General features: G+C 43.1%; 1 protein-coding gene across 7 annotated transcripts in view; it reads right to left on the bottom strand.

Moving 5' to 3' along the window:
• LOC126334776 (probable inactive tRNA-specific adenosine deaminase-like protein 3) overlaps positions 1 to 18,284 on the bottom strand; it is a 486,162-nt gene that overhangs the window by 323,428 nt on the left and 144,450 nt on the right. For all 7 annotated transcript variants that reach the window (XM_049997366.1, XM_049997369.1, XM_049997368.1 and 4 more), the window contains exon 2: positions 15,529 to 15,621. The gene's annotated coding sequence lies outside the window, so the exon portion shown is untranslated. The remainder of the gene's footprint in view (positions 1 to 15,528; positions 15,622 to 18,284) is intronic.

The following is an 18,284-nucleotide window of genomic DNA, read 5'->3' as shown; positions in this document are numbered from 1 at the left end:
TTGCATTCACTAGAAATCAACAGAGGAGATACATAATTTTGCTATGAAGGAAACGTAATAGCGGCTCCCAAGGAGGGGAAACTGCTCTTGAATGCAAATAAAACAAGAAAAAATGTTATAGAAGTAGCCATTACTCTAACGACGCAACTATCGGAAAAATAGTTATGATCTAAATTGCGCAGCTCCCTGTTCTACCAGGAAGGTACATTAGGATGCGAACCATCAAACAGGCGTACGACTGGTCTTTTAATATGCCCAATTGTCATACCGAGTTTAATAATGCACCGAGTACGGCAAAGAGCTGCTTAGTCCGCCAATGAAGTCTTCATTACCGCGTCTCAGAGCAATGATGGGGCAGAGAAGTTATGAAGTACCCGACGAGAAGAAATAAACTCGTAGCTAGCAAATAAAATGAATTTCACGAGGAACTTTCTTTCAGGTAACTTCCAGTTTCACGGAGATAAGCTCGTCGGCTGCCGCGCAAGCTAGTCAAAGAGCCAGGCAAGCGGCAAGGTCCAGCTCTCTCTCCTTTGAAATAATTCGTATCGTTCTAACTTCATTTCGATACTGAAGTGTGCTAAGAAAAAGTAGAGTCGTAGGGGAGTCGTATCGTGCTCATTCTTCGGTTGCGTCAGTGCTGCGTCCTAAGTGAACCTATCTAGCATACCAGCCTTTGAGGGAACTGAGGTAACAAGCAATGTGTTGAAGTTTTTCTTATAGGTTTCTCTTCTCTGCACATCAACAACACTACACTACACAAGCCGGGATGCAGTAATGACTGTGTCAGAAACTTACTTACTGTTCGTTTTGCACATGTCAGTATCTTCTTCACACAAGCTGTACATATTGTATGTGATTATCATAAAAACGCATTGACAATTGATAATTTACAGTAAATGACTCATATCTATGGACAGGGAAAGCTGCTGTGTCAGCTGCAAGGAACGTAAATAAATGCAGATAAAAAGTATAACTAAGGAATACAAGGAAGTTATATAAAACGCTTTTGAAAAACATCGAAATAAAAATATCTGTGCAACTGACGACTGAACTTTATTTTGAAAAATTTCTTATTATCGCGTCGCTTCTTCTCCATATGTTACTTTCCTCGCCGATTCTGGGGAGAACATCCTCATTTCTCATCTAGTTAGCCCAACGAATTCTCAAAATTCTTCTACAGCACCGCTTCTCAAACGCATCGACTGCTCTCTTCCGGTTTTCCCAATATCCTCGAGTCACTTCCAGAGAACGCTTTGCTCTAAACGAATAATCTTCCTGAAATAAAGGCCGATGTTCGATACTACTAGACTTCTTTTGCTTAGGAACGCCTTCTTCAGCGGCGCTAGTCAGCTTTTTACGTCTTCCTTGCTTGTTCATCGTGTGTCATTCTGCTTCCAAAGTAGCAGAATTCCTTAACTTCATCTGCTTCATGGTCACCAACTTTAATGCCACGTCTTGTGCTAATGTCATTTCTCCTAATCCCCATTACCTCTCTTTCTTCGGTTCACTCTCAAACGGTATCCTCGACAAATCAGTCCCGTAATTCTTCTTCATTTTCACTGAGGATAGCACATGCCATCAGCGTATCTCATCACAGATAACCTTTCTCCCTGTATTATAATCCCACTCCTGACCCTTTCTTTCATTTCCGGCACGGCGTTGCGGTGAATAGATCGAGCAATAGCGGCGACAGACTGCATCCTTTCCAGAATCCTTTCTTTCAGGAGTGCTAGTCCTGCAAGGTTCGCAGGAGAGCTTATGTAAAGTTTGGAAGGTAGGAGACGAGGGACTGGCGGAAGTAAGGCTTTGAGGACGGGGCGTGAGTCGTGCTTGGGTAGCTCAGTTGATAGAGCACTTCCCCGTGAAAGGCAAACGTTCCGAGTTCGAGTCTCGTTCCGGCACACAGTTTTAATCTGCCCTTTTTAATCGGAGCATTTCATTTTTGGTCTTCCAGTCTTATTGTTCCCTCTTAGTTTTTGTACATACTGTATATTGTATGTCTTTCTCTACAGCTTACTCCTATTTTTCTCGAAATTTCAATCTTGCACCATTTCGCATTGTCAAGGTCGACATATCGAATAAACGAGTCTTGATTTCTCATCAGTCTTGCTTCCATTATCTTTCTAGTACGTTTACATTTCCTAAACTACACTGAAGATCGTATAACAGATACTCAACTTTCTTTTCCATTCTTCTATGTATTACCCTCGTCAGAAGCCTGGCTGCTTGAGCTTTTAACTGATTCTCCGGTAGTTCTCGCACTTATCTGCTCTTGCTGTCTTCGCGATTGTATGAATCATTTTTTACCGGAAGTCTGATAATATGTCTCGAGTCTCTCAGTTTCTAAAAACTAACTTGAATAGTTGTTTGGTTGTCTGTGCCCTCAGTTATTGTAGATATTTTCCATGGAGTATAACCATCACTTCCGCCTTATTTCAAATGGTTCAAATGGCTCTGAGCACTATGGGACTTAACTTCTGAGGTCATCAGTCCCCTAGAACTTAGAACTACTTAAACCTAACCAACCTAAGGACATCACACACATCCATGCCCGAGGCAGGATTCGAACCTGCGACCGTAGCGGTCGCGCGATTCCAGACTGTAGCGCCTAGAACCACTCGGCCACCCCGGCCGGCCCGCCTTATTTGCTCGTCAGTCTTCATTCGTGCTATCAGCAACAACTGCTCAATTCCTGTCATAGTATTACAAGCACATAATCGAGCGAAGTTTTTGCTACCCTTTTTCCTCTTTTTTAAATCGTTTTCTCACGCTCCAAAAAGCTGTTGGCAAACCGAAAGTCATCGACAGAACGCGGGCACTTTTCATTGTTATTCAAAATACGTTGATTTATGCAAATGGTGCCTGAATGAACAAAACAAATTTTAACACGTAAAGCAAATATTCTCGGCAACGGGTGCCTGTGACCTGCAAACAAATGAGATGATACTTCCAATTAGGCGCTGTTTAAATACCAAATGACGCCGTAATGTTTGATATATTTATTTTAAAAGTTACGCGTAATGAAGTATTTACACTGCTGAGTCCGTGATTTTAATAAAAGTGGAGAGCAGGAACGGGAGGCAGATTCTGCTCTTTCCAGGCACTGGTCGTAGATATCAATACATACGAGCTGTATGCATAGTATTTGTATGTGTAGAGGGTACCATCGCGCAAGACGAGAATCACAGCTACAGTTTACTAATCTCAGAGAAGAAAAATATAAAAAATTGATGTGAGAAACACTCTTCTGCCACAACATAGCCGTTATTCAGCTACGTTTTCCTGTCCCAGACACTGTAATTGATGCAGGAAACCTCGTTAAATAAAACGTTCTTCGCTGTTAAGAATACTTCTTTACCACTCTTGCCAAATACGGTTTCAGACCGCAGGAGTCTTCCAAGGTGCGAGAATGTAAGCAACACCTGGCTCCTATGTGGTAGTGCACACATGAATCAGTACGTGGAAAGATTCTAACGCGCATATGACTTGGCGTACTTCCCGTACACTTTTGCCTTCTGGTAACAATAGGATTCCTCGTCTTAATTTCACCACCATTCCATTTAATAAATTTTCATTTCACACTTTTTCTACGCACTTACGAGGGGGATCCGGAAAGTACCACATGTTTTGTTCTGTCGTCGCGGTGGGTGGCGCTACAACCGCCGTCTTGGTGTCATAACGTTCCTGCACTCAGTACGCATCCAGCGGTGGTAGCGCGTGGTCTGTCCCTCAGATACTTCACTTTCTGTGACGTGGTAAAACTAGCGCTGCAATAGAAAATTCCGCCACTTGTGAGGTACGTTCTGTGATTAGGATTTTGTTGGAAAAAAAATTCAACCGCTTGAAATTTATCGCGATCTTTGTGATGCGTACGGTAGAAGAAAAATGGTTAAAGCCAAGTAAGACAATGGTGCATTAATTTTAAAAATGGCCGTACCAGTGCTCACGATGAAGACTTCAGTGGTAGTCCTAGACCTTTGACTGACGAACTAGTGATGAAAATCAACCACAAAAATCGCGAAAATCGTTGTTTCACTATCAGAGAAATTTCGTAACATTTTCGCCAAATTTCAGGGAATTTGACGAATGAAATTCCTGCGAAGAAGCTTGGTTACCACAAATTCTGTGGTATCTGTGTTCCCAAAATCCTAACGTAAGACAAAAAAAAAACAGAGACTGGTTGAAGAAGAGGAAGAAGAGAACTTCCTCGTAGATTACGAGAAAATCGTAACAAGGTTATTGATCGTATCGTAACTGGGGACAAGACTTGCGTGAAGCATAGCAACCGTGAAACAAAAAGGCAGGCGATGGAACAGGACCACACAGAGTCTCTCAAGAAACCAAGAAAGTGTTTGCAAACGCTGTAAGCAAGAAAGGTCATGGCTATTAAGCTTTGGAACGCTAAGGAGTGATTTCCTTGGACTTGGCACAACAGCAAATTCAGAGGGGCGGGCGATACAAAACAAGTGTCTGGAAAAAAGTAGTGCAAAATTTTTGTTTTTTCTCGACAACACACGGCCAAACGTACCCGAGAGCTCCTACGGGGTTCCGATGGGAGGAGTCGATCATCCACCATACAGCCAAAATTTGGCATCTAACGACTACCGTCTCCTCCCAGTGACGAAGACATGGTCCGCTAACAACGCGTTGAAACTGATACCGAACTGCATGCAGCTATAAACCAATCGTTGAATGGCACGCAGCAAATTTCTACAGAGACGGTATTGAAAAACCTGTGCCACGGTATAAAAAGAGCCTCAATTTGATTGGAAATTATGTAGATAATAGCTTAAGAGTGTACTTTTAAAATATGATTATGACGAAGTCCCATACTCCGTGACAGAGCGTAGGGGACGACGCGGGAGACCCGCAGCACCGTACGAGGCAAGGTCCTAGTGGAGGTGGTTTGCCGTTGCCTTCCTCCGACCGTAATGGTTATGAATGATGATGATGAAGACGACACAACACCTAGTCATCTCGAGGCAGGTGAAAATCCCTGACCCCGTCGAGAATCGAACCCAGGACCCCGTGCTCGGGAAGCGAGAACGCGACCGCGAGACCACGAGCTGCGGAATATATATATAACAAATATATATAACAAAATTTGTTTTTCCATATTGTTAATTTTTTACTTCGAAACGTCCGTTACTTTCTGGACAAGCAATATATCATTATCATACTGCAATGTCATATTTCGCCATACAGATACCGTGCGTTATTTCTTGGCTTTAGTAGTGTCTGATGACACACCTCCGTATAGAACACAGTCTTAGAATTCCAGCGAATAGTTGAACTGCAACCCGCAACAACGAAAGAGAGGCTCTCCTGAAGAGCACACCTGTCTCTCAACACAATAGTGGCCTCACGCAGAGGTCATTATGCATCTGAGCCCGGAAGCGCTCAGCCCCCAGTTCGTAACGTCACCTGAAGCAGCCAACATCATCAAGCAAGATTAAATAGTTATTCAAGTCTCAGACTGAAATGTACTTTCGTAAATTTTGGGCACTGTACTTCAAGAGAACAGTTTGTTAATACTCGGTGAAAGGTGTAAATTGTCAAGCACTCCTGCGACAAAGTATTGTTTCGAGTTACTAAATCTTTTCATTCATCCATGTAATAAAGCACAGCAATCAAAGAACTCACAGTTATGGCTGGACGATTGTAAAGTAATTTCATCTGGTGATAACACTAAGTCTGATTTCTTTGTGCACCACAGTGTCTGAAAATTGCTATCACTTTAAAGGAAATATGAGAGTGACATAAAACATAAACAATATTTAAACCACGCTTGATATTCGATTTATACAGGGCTAAATTCCCATGTGAGTATTACATACAGCATTATGGACTCTAGAGCAGCGTTTAACGTTCTTTGTTCAAATATGTGTGGATTTCTAAGGGACCAAACTGCTGAGTTCATCGGTCCCTAGACTTACACACTACTTAAACTAACTTATGCTATGAACAACACACACACACACACACACACACACACACACACACACACACACACACACACGCCCGAGGGTAGACTCGAACCTCCAGCGGGAGGGGACTAACATTCTTTCGGCAGTAGATGATTCATGACGGTTTATTACATTCCCTTGACACTTAAGACCGCCGCAGGACCCTGACATGGATTTAGAACTAGGTCTTTGGTAGACCTCCGCGGATGACATATGTCGGATATTTAAACTGTAGTCCAAACATGGCGATTCGGAACTGCAATGATATTGCGTGAAAGCCGTAAGACGAAGGGAATCGAACGAATGATAAACCTGACAACGGGCTTCAGATACAGGAGAACATGTTTTGACAGACACCCGACTTGTAAGGTAACAAATCATCTTTTACAATGAGTCTCGCTACATTCTGGACTGCAGTGATTTCTGAGCACACGCGTGAAGCTATGAAGTAAATTTGGTCTAGAAGGATATCTTGGTATTTGGTACAGAGAAGCCTCACGAAAACTGGAAAGGCAAACACGTGGAACACAATAATGCTCCAGTTTACTTCGCTGTTATCTTAGAACGCTCTCTAACGTTCAACGCACATTGCATCACCGCCATGGCAAAGGTTTCATCACGTTCCTTTTCTGCTGCATAAGATAACTGGATTTGAATGGGGTGTCCATGCTCAGACAGCAAATTCGGAAATTTGTGGTAAGATCTTATGGGACCAAGCTGCTGAGGTCGTCCGTCCCTAAGCCTACTCACTACTTAATCTAACTTAAACTAACTTATGCTAAGGACAACACACACATCCATTCCCGAGGAAGGACTCGAGCCTCCGACGGGGGCAGCCGCGCGAACCGTGGCAAGGCGCCTTGGACCACGCGGCTCAGAGAGTAAGGACAACTGCCGTAATACACAAACACTCTGCCTGTCCTGTATGGTACAAACCATCTCACGCAAAGAAAGTCGCTATTGCCCTGAATGAAACCCAAAGATTGTTTGAAACCATCCCCGGAGCAGAAATTGTATTTGCTTGCAGGTATAGTCCCGCCTGATATCCAACGTGAAGTTGCAAAGACATGTTAATTCTCAGCCCATCTGCTTCATGAAAATCAGCCGCTATACTCTCGTCCGAAGTGAAGAAGAGTTTCTTTCAGTCTCCTGCTCCACTTCAGTCAGACCCCAGAAATGCCATAAATGAACTACTAAGTTCACAGTTTATCCGAACTATCAAAATTGAAGAATTATTACGTGGTCATGAAGTGAGATGGTGTACGTGGAAGTCAAACAGACTGCGCACAGGCGTTGCATGCTCCAAGGGTAACCTCAATAAATGGGACACCGGGCAAGACAGAGACTCAATGTACAGGTCACTTCATGAAATGCCGCCTCTATACGGATTCGTGAACGGGATTGGGATTCATACTGCCGGCCGCTGTGGCCGAGCGGTTCTAGGCGCTTCAGTTCGGAACCGCGCTGCTGCTACGGTCGTAGGTTCGAATCCTGCCTCGGGCCTGGATGTGTATGATGTCCTTAGGTTGGTTATATTTAAGTAGTTGTAAGTTCTAGGGGACTGATGACCTCAGATGTTAAGTCCCATAGTGCTTAGAGCCATTTGAACCATTTTTTGATTCTTAATGGCTAAAAGCAATGCCGCCAGTGCAGCCAAACACTGGTCACAACTTGAATAAATATTGTATATAGTGTAGATACTTTATTATGTCCATTTATGTTCTGTTTAGTATTTTATAGCCTTCTGTTTCAAATTCTTTGTTTCTACATCGTCAAGTATGTCAAACTTATCCTTGTATAGTCCATACTCTTTATATTAAACATCTACTTTGTTCAGTGCTTCCGACACAAATAAAAAGATAAATGACAAAGAGTGCACTATTCAGTGCGACAACAAGTGAATTTATAATGTCATCAGGGTAGGCACCACCGCAGAAAAATTCCAGTTACTGCGAACTATGGATACTGTCAAAGCAACAGCTACACTCCTGGAAATGGAAAAAAGAACACATTGACACCGGTGTGTCAGACCCACCATACATGCTCCGGACACTGCGAGAGAGCTGTACAAGCAATGATCACACGCACGGCACAGCGGACACACCAGGAACCGCGGTGTTGAACGTCGAATGGCGCTGGCTGCGCAGCATTTGTGCACCGCCGCCGTCAGTGTCAGCCAGTTTGCCGTGGCATACGGAGCTCCATCGCAGTCTTTAACACTGGTATCATGCCGCGACAGCGTGGACGTGAACCGTATGTGCAGTTGACGGACTTTGAGCGAGGGCGTATAGTGGGCATGCGGGAGGCCAGGTGGACGTACCGCCGAATTGCTCAACACGTGGGGCGTGAGATCTCCGCAGTACATCAATGTTGTCGCCAGTGGTCGGCGGAAGGTGCACGTGCCCGTCGACCTGGGACCGGACCGCAGCGACGCACGGATGCACGCCAAGACCGTAGGATCCTACCCAGTGCCGTAGGGGACCGCACCGCCACTTCCCAGCAAATTAGGGACACTGTTGCTCCCGGGGTATCGGCGAGGACCATTCGCAACCGTCTCCATGAAGCTGGGCTACGGTCCCGCACACCGTTAGGCCGTCTTCCGCTCACGCCCCAACATCGTGCAGCCCGCCTCCAGTGGTGTCGCGACAGGCGTGAATGGAGGGACGAATGGAGACGTGTCGTCTTCAGCGATGAGAGTCACTTCTGCCTTGGTGCCAATGATGGTCGTATGTGTGTTTGGCGCCGTGCAGGTGAGCGCCACAATCAGGACTGCATATGACCGAGGCACACAGGGCCAACACCCGGCATCATGGTGTGGGGAGCGATCTCCTACACTGGCCGTATACCTCTGGTGATCGTCGGGGGGACACTGAACAGTGCACGGTACATCCAAACCGTCATCGAACCCATCGTTCTACCATTCCTAGACCGGCAAGGGATCTTGCTGTTCCAACAGGACAATGCAATTCCGCATGTATTCCGTGCCACCCAACGTGCTCTAGAAGGTGTAAGTCAACTACCCTGGCCAGCAAGATCTCCGGATCTGTCCCCCATTGAGCATGTTTGGGACTGGATGAAGCGTCGTCTCACGCGGTCTGCACGTCCAGCACGAACGCTGGTCCAACTGAGGCGCCAGGTGGAAATGGCATGGCAAGCCGTTCCACAGGACTACATCCAGTATCTCTACGATCGTCTCCATGGGAGAATAGCAGCCTGCATTGCTGCGAAAGGTGGATATACACTGTACTAGTGCCGACATTGTGCATGCTCTGTTGCCTGTGTCTATGTGCCTGTGGTTCTGTCAGTGTGATCATGTGATGTATCTGACCCCAGGAATGTGTCAATAAAGTTTCCCCTTCCTGGGACAATGAATTCACGGTGTTCTTATTTCAATTTCCAGGAGTGTATTTCAGAAAATTTGTAGACAACAAATGTTACCTTTGATTACTTCTCTGCGGAGAGAATATGCATTAGCCAAAGAGCTCACTTATAGAAACACTGCCTTCATTCGGAGAAAACCAATCTCAAATAACATTAATCACAGACTAGTTCAGAGTTTTCTTGTTTCAGTGCTACAACGTGTAGGAATTTTTAATGCAACACATGGCGGCTTCAACCAGAACTGCTTTTTGTATGATACGAGAGCACTGTGCCTATCAGTTCCGTTATACACTTACTTCGTGGAAGTATATATCGTGACGTACATTATTACCTACTTGACACTAGATCTTTCTTCTAGGAGATGGTCATAGTAACGTGAGTGGGAAGGACACAATAAATGCCGTTCTAAACTTTGAAATTTTGCTTGTAATGTTCGAGCTGTTGACTGTACGAGCGTTAGAGAAGCTTAAACTGTTTCGGTTTGAACAGTTACGGCAAATTTGCGGCCAGATTTCGCTGAAACGCATCGCGTCGTAAATGTGAAGCGGCGACCGGTACCATTCACTCAATAATAAAACATCTCTCGGGACCCATTGCAACAAACAGTAGTTACGATCAATTGTGCCCTCGTGTGGCCGCTGCAGGACTTTCGCTACAGCTTGTGTTCCGCCTGTGCGCCTCTCGATATATTTTTTTTCTTTTTTCTTTTTTAACGTCATGTTCAAATGGATTAAATTCCACAATAGACGCTTCACTGAGGGCACCGGAGCGCCACTGCAAGTGCGAAAAGGGCGCGCGAAACGTGTTTACTAAACCGCAGACGACGTTATTTTAAACTGCCGCTTTACCTCAATCACTAGCTATTTCATTCACAACGTGTAAGCACATCAGCTTTCATTAGCGTTTCAGGGACAGACTGCCGTCTCCCTCAACGTGGTATTAAGCGGGGTCAGGTCAGAGCTGGTGGCTGCATTTGTTTTCACACGTGACGAGCTGTGCAGGTGACCGGTGAAAACAAATACGTTTGTATTTTGCTGCTGCAGTCACGTTTTCCTTTGGAATATATTTTTTCTCGTTGTTGAAAGGAGAAATCGTTGGTTGTATAGTCAAAGGGATATCTGGCATTTCCAGATGAATCCAGCCAAGTGAACTCAAGTGAAAAGTCCCGCTGCTACAATATCACGCACAAGTGTTTTACCTATGTCACCATTTGATAACACAATATCCTGCAGATTCTTTAAGAAAATGTGTTAACGTAGGCTTGCATTAATTTCCCATTTGCTGTCATCCAGTATGAACAACATAAGCCACTCGAGGAAGATTTCGGTTAATGTGCTGAAATGCGAATTTTTTAACACTTTCTTTGCGTCTATTGTCGTAGCGATGGAAGTACTATGGAAATGAGTACATGTAGGCCGTTTCCTGACACACTGAACAGGAGCGTTACAATACTACGTCTCGCATGACAGCCAATAACAGCTCGTGCATAACACAAAAAGAGCTACTTATCATTTTGCCCTTCCTCAGCAGGAGTCACAAACATTACGAAAGCGGTAAACAAAATTGTATATCATATCATCAAGAAGTTACAGTTTGCGCATTTACTGAAACGGTGTTCAAAGAGGCTGTGAAGAAATATAAAACGTATTTAGTCATTAAATGCAGCACTGTCACGGAAAGCTACAACCATTCCTACTTTGCAACACTAAGTCCATTAAACGGACAGTTGCAGAATGTGATCATTAAAAACTAAAACCAATGTTGTGACGCAATTCACGAAGCTATGTTGACATTCATTTCAATGATTTCAATATTGATGACAAAAAGAAAGAACCACTGATGCTGCCGCGCGGGGTAGCCGCGCGGTCTAGGGCATCTTGCACCGTCCGTGAGCCTACCCCCGTCAGAGGTTCGGGTCCTTCTTCGGGCATGTGTGTGTGTGTGTGTGTGTGTGTGTGTGTGTGTGTGTGTGTGTGTGTGTGTGTGTGTGTTTTTTTTTTGTCCTTAGCATAAGTTAGATTGAGTAGTGAGTAGGCTTAGGGACCGATGACCTCAGCAGTTTGGTCCCATAAGACCTTACCGCAAATTTCCAATTTCCACTTATGTTGTGGCACCGCACAGCTAACTTCACCAAATGCCAAATAAAATTTCTGTATTTTTGGTAATAACTAGGCAGTGTAGAGAGAGCTAAGTAGTATAATCCCAAACAAGTTTAGCTCTCTCTAGATTTGTATCGGCTCAACTTGTAGCCATCGTTTTATTTATTTTGTACAACACTGTATGAATCAGTTACGTAAAACTATAAACGCAAAACACTGTAATCAACACGGGGCCATCAGTCAGGCAAGCTGCATCTATGTTGTAATGTAACTGGATTGAAACTCTGTGAGCACACCGATTCTATCAGCATATACATGGTGTTTGACTACTGTAAGGACAAACGAATGTGGTGAGTAGAGAACAAAGCAATAAGCTGAAATCTCAAATAAACAAAGGTCTGGAAACCAATGGTTTCCCCAGTGCGATGTATTACGATTGATATACATGAAACGTATTCCCAGTTGCAAATACGGACAACCATCAACTGTACAGTGGAATGATGACAATGAAAACTGTCTCGAACCCGTAATTTCCGCTTATTGCGAACGGTCACCTTACGACTAGGCTATCCGAACACGCTCCACTGCCACACCCAAACTTCCATATGCCGTCAACCATGTGTCCACAACCTGCACTCGTGCATTCATTATGTCTATTCCCGCACAGGGGAGACATCTTAATTGAAAGTCGCTTTCATTGTGTCGGCGAATAAATACGATATTGGAATGCCTCTATTGTTTAGAATTACGATGCAATGCTCCTTGGGAGAGGCATGTATGTCCAAAGGAACAGACACTGAATTATGAAATACATGAAATGTATTCGAATTCGCGAATATGGGCAACCATGAGTTGTATAGTGGGATGATAATTAAAATTTGTGCCAGACCGGGACTCGAACCCTGCTGCAAAATGGCTCTGAGCACTATGGGACTCAACTGCTGTGGTCATCAGTCCCCTAGAACTTAGAACTACTTAAACCTAACTAACCTAAGGACATCACACACATCCATGCCCAAGGCAGGATTCGAACCTGCGACCGTAGCAGTCGCACGGTTCCAGACTGCGCGCCTAGAACCGCCAGACCACCGCGGCCGGCGAACCCTGCTGCAGTTCCTGTTCCTTTGGGCACACATGCATGTCTGAAAGAACGTTGCATTACAATTCTGAGCAACACAGGTACTGCCATATCGTATATATTACTAATGAGTGCTTGAACGCCTTATAATAGAGCCCCGAGAATCCACGATCAGTTATGCACTTGGGACAACACATTACAGTGAGTTTTCCACATTGCCGCCTTTCATGTGAAGAAAGCTTCAGTATGCCTCCTCATCGGTGCCCCTGTACATTTTTTAAGTAGGCTGTTTAGGTTTTTATGTTGGTAACGCCACGTAGCGCTCTGTATGAAAATCACTGACTGTGCTGTGTGCAGTCTGTGGCTGGTTGGACTTATTGTTGGATTATTCGCTTGTGTAGTCCTGGGCAAGTTGCATGTGAACAGCACGTAGCGTTGGGCAGTTGGAGGTGAGCCGCCAGCAGTGGTGGATGTGGGGAGAGAAATGCCAGTTTTGAGAGGTCACTATAAGGGGACCATCTGGAAATGTGTCCGCCAGAAAAAGGAAATTTGTAAAGATGGATGTCATGAATTGACATCAGAGACAGTGAATTTGTAAGACTGGATGCCATGAACTGCTATATATATTATGACATATCAACACTGTTAAGGTAAATACATTGTTTGTTCTCTATCAAAACCTTTCATTTGCTAACTATGCCTATCAGTACTTAGTGCCTTTAGTAGTTAGAATCTTTTATTTAGCTGGGAGTATTGGCGCTCGCTGTATTGCAGTAGTTCGAGTAACGAAGATTTTTGTGAGGCAAGAGATTCATGAAAGGTATAGGTTATTGTTAGTCAGGGCCATTCTTTTGTACGGATTATTGAAAGTCAGATTGCGTTGCGCTAAATAAAATATTGTCTGTCAGTTTAGTGATGATCAGAAGAAGTAAAGAGAAATGTGTTTGAGTACGTTGAGTTTTGCTCAGCTGTTTGTAAATCAAATAACGTAGAATTGTACCAGTACAGTCATTCATAATTTTTCTAAGGGGACGTTTCAATTTAAATACCCAGGCGTTTTCAGAATGCACTGATAACCATCTACAATACGTTCCTCGAGTTCATCGAGGGCTATCTAAAGGGCTGTAATACATCAATCCTTTTAAATAACCCCACAAAAATATCGAACTTGTTCAAGTGGCAGAACCTGGGAGGCAATGTACTGGCAAACCATGACCGATACACTTGTTGTCGAAACGCTATTCATCAGTACTTATACGTAACCGGAATGATGATGAAATGAAACGATAGCAGCTTGTCATTTCGTAATTCACGCCTTAATTGTGGTGTTTCGAAATAAATGTAGCCTTAGGTATTAACAGTGTTGTAACAATGCCACGACTGCACTGTGCATACGTCGTTTCAGGGAAACCAATGGTTTCCGGACCTATGTTTATAAGGATTACTTGCTTTTTTCACTTTCCTCTACTCGCCTCTATAATCGTCGAACACCCAGCACCCGTATTTTCTCCGTATGTGTGGCCCTTGTGTCCGGAGTACCTTCAAATTATTAAAAGTTTTTAAATGTGTCTTTGCAAACTACTATTAAAACTGCATATTTCTTTTATCACTCGACTTTCGTTTCTTTCAGTTACAACATGGGCAGTGATGGTAGCATTTTTTATTTCTCTTTACATTCGAAAGTGTAGACTGTTTGCACATTTTCAAGGTACTCCTGCATCCAGCATCGGTATTTTTGGGCTAATGTCACCTTCGCTTGCAGCACTGAACACATTTTTTGATCCAAAACACGGCAAAATGTTGGCTCCGTGGATTTTCCGATGACGGCGTTTCCGACCCTTCCGTAGGTGCAGGAAAGGTCTCCCTTGGCGGTGTAAAAAATTTACGCTTGTATGTCAATGAAATGAAAAGATACGGTCATTTACGTCGCATATTTTGATACTCAGAAACCCACTGATCAAAATCTACAGGGTACTTCCCGTTGATCGATAATCACGAAATTTCGCAAGAAGGAAGGTTCCAAAGTACAAGTACAGGAAAAGATCCTAAAATCGTTAATTTGTAAGAACATCACAAGAAAAAAACATTTTTTGACATTTGTTATCCTTCTGTCTGTCCGTTTGTTAAGACCCCTTTTTCACAGGAGCAGGAAGACGTATGAAATTGAACTTTTCGTCACATGTTAAGGTTTGGTTTCCCTTCGCGACTTAAAACAGTTTACCTTCTAAGTCAATGCAGTCACAAGATACGACTAATTATGCATTTTGATATTCGCAAACTCACTCGTCAAAACCTGTAGGGTACTCCGCACTAACCTAGAATCATGAAATTTTGCAGGAAACAAGGTTCCAAGGTAGAAGTAAGCCAAAAAATTATAAAACTGTTTATCTGTAATTATATCACGCGAAACAAATATTTTTTGCATGTTATGTGACTGCTTGTCTGTCCGACTGTTAAGACCCTTTCTCTCAGGAACAAGTAATCGTATCAAGCTGACACACTTTGGCCATGGTCCCTTGGCGATGCAAAACATTTAAGTTTATACATCAATGCAATCAAAAGATATTTTCATTTATGTCACACAATATGATACCTTGCCAGTATCGCATCGATAACAAGCAAAGAACGTGGAAATTCTAGATTCCAGAGATGGATGAATTAGCTATGCACACAGTTAAGTTTGTATGGAACCCTCGGTGCGTGAGGGCTATTCGCACTCATCCGGTTTTTTTTTTTTTTTTCCTCTCTCTGTATATTTGTGTGGAAAGGCAGTCGCACAAGAAATAACATATTATTCGATTGAGTTAATGTTGGAAAAGCTTAGAAAATTACAAGAACAGTTTTTCACCGTGGTAACCTAGAAGAGACCGTAAATATTAGTAACCATACTTTACAAGATATACCCGTCTATGGAATGGAGGACCCCTTAATGCACAGTATAATGCAACGTGAGCTCTGTTGCAGTGATTTGCAGAGTATAGACATAACGTAATACTGCACTCACCTATAGATGGGGATCGAATCACAATACAGTAGCGGCTCTTCTCTTGCAGGTGCAATAGCAACAGCAATTATTAGTCGTGGCAGCGTCAGTCACCTACATTAGAAAAACACGCATTAGCATGAGGAATACTGCTTCTCAAAGCTGAAACAAAAATGGCGATAAATTATGAAGGCTGCGTTGCCTAGAAAAAGTGTTTTTACCACGTACATCTGAAATAGCATTTGTACACACAACAGAGGTAAACATTTTTCTATAATGTTGTCCCCCCCCCCCCCCCTCTCACAGCCATTTTTAGGAAAATCAATATACTTCCCGACAAACTGGAAGCCTGCTGTCTCTGCCTCCAGTACCCCTTGCTGGTATCTGTGAAATTAAAATGGCTTCTTTTGTCATTATTCCGTGTGGTTCAAAGTGGCTCTGAGCACTATGGGACTTAACTTCTGAGGTCATCACTCCCCTAGAACTTAGAACTACTTAAACCTAACTAACCTAAGGACATTACACACATCCATGTCTGAGACAGGTTTCGAACCTGCGACCGTAGCGGTCGCGCGGTTCCAAATTGTAGCGCCTAGAACCGCTCGGCCACTGCGGCTGGCATTATTCCGTGTGGCATGCAGCACTTGATACAAACTTTCCTGTAATAAAAGCCACTTTTAATGAGAAAAGTAGTCACCAGACCCTCCTGTCAATCCGATAGTGGAAAGGACTAATTTCCTTCGTTATAACCATGTGCAATCTCTTATTAACGTTATGAGTAACCAACTTAGAAGACGATTAAGCCCTATCAAGAACCCATTTTATAAACAATTACGTAATCTAACCGTATGAGCTGCAACCGAAGGAGAGAGTTCATATTACTCTGTACAGCTGAGATCTGGACATAGTATTCAATTATCTTACAATGAACATCCTAATTTATAAGGCTGCTCATAAATAGTTTGGTGAGCCTTCTCACCACTACCTTGGTTTTATGTATTACCTTTCCGACAACATCACTGAATTTCTGAAACGTTACTTTTAAAAAACATTGAGAAGGTGTCGATTGTTTATAAAATTATAATATTCATCAATGACCCCTTAACTTGGTCCAGTACTCTAATCAATTTTACAACACGGAAACGTGTTGAAACAACACTTGCGCATAACAGAGTAACTATGAAACACATGCCACTAAACAAAATCAACAGACATTCTTGCATTATGCTTCACTCTGAAGGTTTCTCGGCTTCATATCCGTTGTAACTACTAACGGACAATTAATCATCACGATCATTAAGAAAATTGTCTCTATAAGGGAAAAACGATCACTCTTTTTCATGTGCATTCCATGCTAGTCGTTCAGTGAACACCTCAGTCACTACGCAGCACTCGTGTTCGTATGTGGAACACTATATTGTAGCATAATGCTGTACTGACGCCAAAATTCATCCTGTCTCCTTTACTCACAAACTCGGTATGTGTGTGGCTCATTCCTGAAGTTCCTAGCCGATAGCACAACAAAAGTGTTGAAATTATGTGCACTATTCCGAAAATATACCATATATCAGATGTGAAGTGTTTCCTGCAATAGTGTTCAGTCTTAGCACATAAATTTAGTAGTGTTTTCGTACCGCCCCCCCCCCCCCCAATGTTTCGCGTGGAGGCAATTCGTTACCATTTATCCCTGATAAACTGAAATTTAGAACTTATCTTTAACCTCTGTGAAAAATGTTCCGATTCGCATGGACTCTCTTTCCGATATGCTACTCCGTGTTCTTGAGAACAAAGAACCCATAATTTCCATTTTAACTTTCGCAAAAAAAAATTATCAACGACATATAAGTCGTAATTTTTTATTTAAATAAAGTTAAATTTCTCAAAACAGTTCTCTCACTTTAGGAGCCACAGTCGTTAATTCTCTGAAAGACTTAAAAGACCGTCGGACTACCTGGAGTCCATATTAATTTCAGTTCTGTTAACTTAGGTCACCAGATTCGTTAGTTAGAAACTCGAAAATTTCTTAGTCTAGCGGAATGCGTCGTATATACTAAATTTATCCACACATTTAAATTTTTGAAATGACAGCTTTTTTATCGTCTATGTGTACCTCCTTTTTATTGGAATGGGGTATATGTCATGGCTGAAAATGTTTTCCATAGAAACTTTTTTTTAATTTCTGCTATAATAACATAACTGTTATACACCATGAGTGCGTCAGCGAAACAGTGGTGTATGGAAGGTAGAGAGAGGGGTGCAGCTGCACTAGAAGCAAATTTATCTTTGCAAAACCGAGCTTCCATTCTGACCCGCCACGCTCACAGGCGTATCAATTAAGTATCAGTTTGAAGTAAGGCGGAAGGCAGACCATCTAATGGACACTGACTAGAAGCAGGTGTACCGAAAACCATTAGCCGCGCAAACTATTTCGCCATTCACTGCGAAACCAATATGAGTTGTGCACCCCCCCTCTCCCCCCACCCCACCTACCACGCTTTCTCCCCTCCTCATCGAGGTCCTGTGTATCTTCTTATCGAGTACAGTACTTCTGGTTTTCCATACCGGCATTTTTAAAACCCATACAGCGTTACACAATCACACAGCCAGACAACAAGCGTGAAGTACCTAGAATACAACGTCGTCTGTCAGTGTAACTAAATACAAGTACACACCATTGGTGGGTGTGCAACTCTCTGTGACAGGTCGAACGGCGACCACATTGCATTAGTGTTACCCGTATTCAATTTTGTTATTGAATCTGGTAGGGTATTTATGGG

Source organism: Schistocerca gregaria, chromosome 2, assembly GCF_023897955.1.
Source record: "Schistocerca gregaria isolate iqSchGreg1 chromosome 2, iqSchGreg1.2, whole genome shotgun sequence".
Lineage (NCBI taxonomy): Eukaryota > Metazoa > Arthropoda > Insecta > Orthoptera > Acrididae > Schistocerca > Schistocerca gregaria.
The sequence above is the reverse complement of the archived record's forward strand: the minus strand, read 5'-3'. Positions and strand labels throughout refer to the sequence as shown.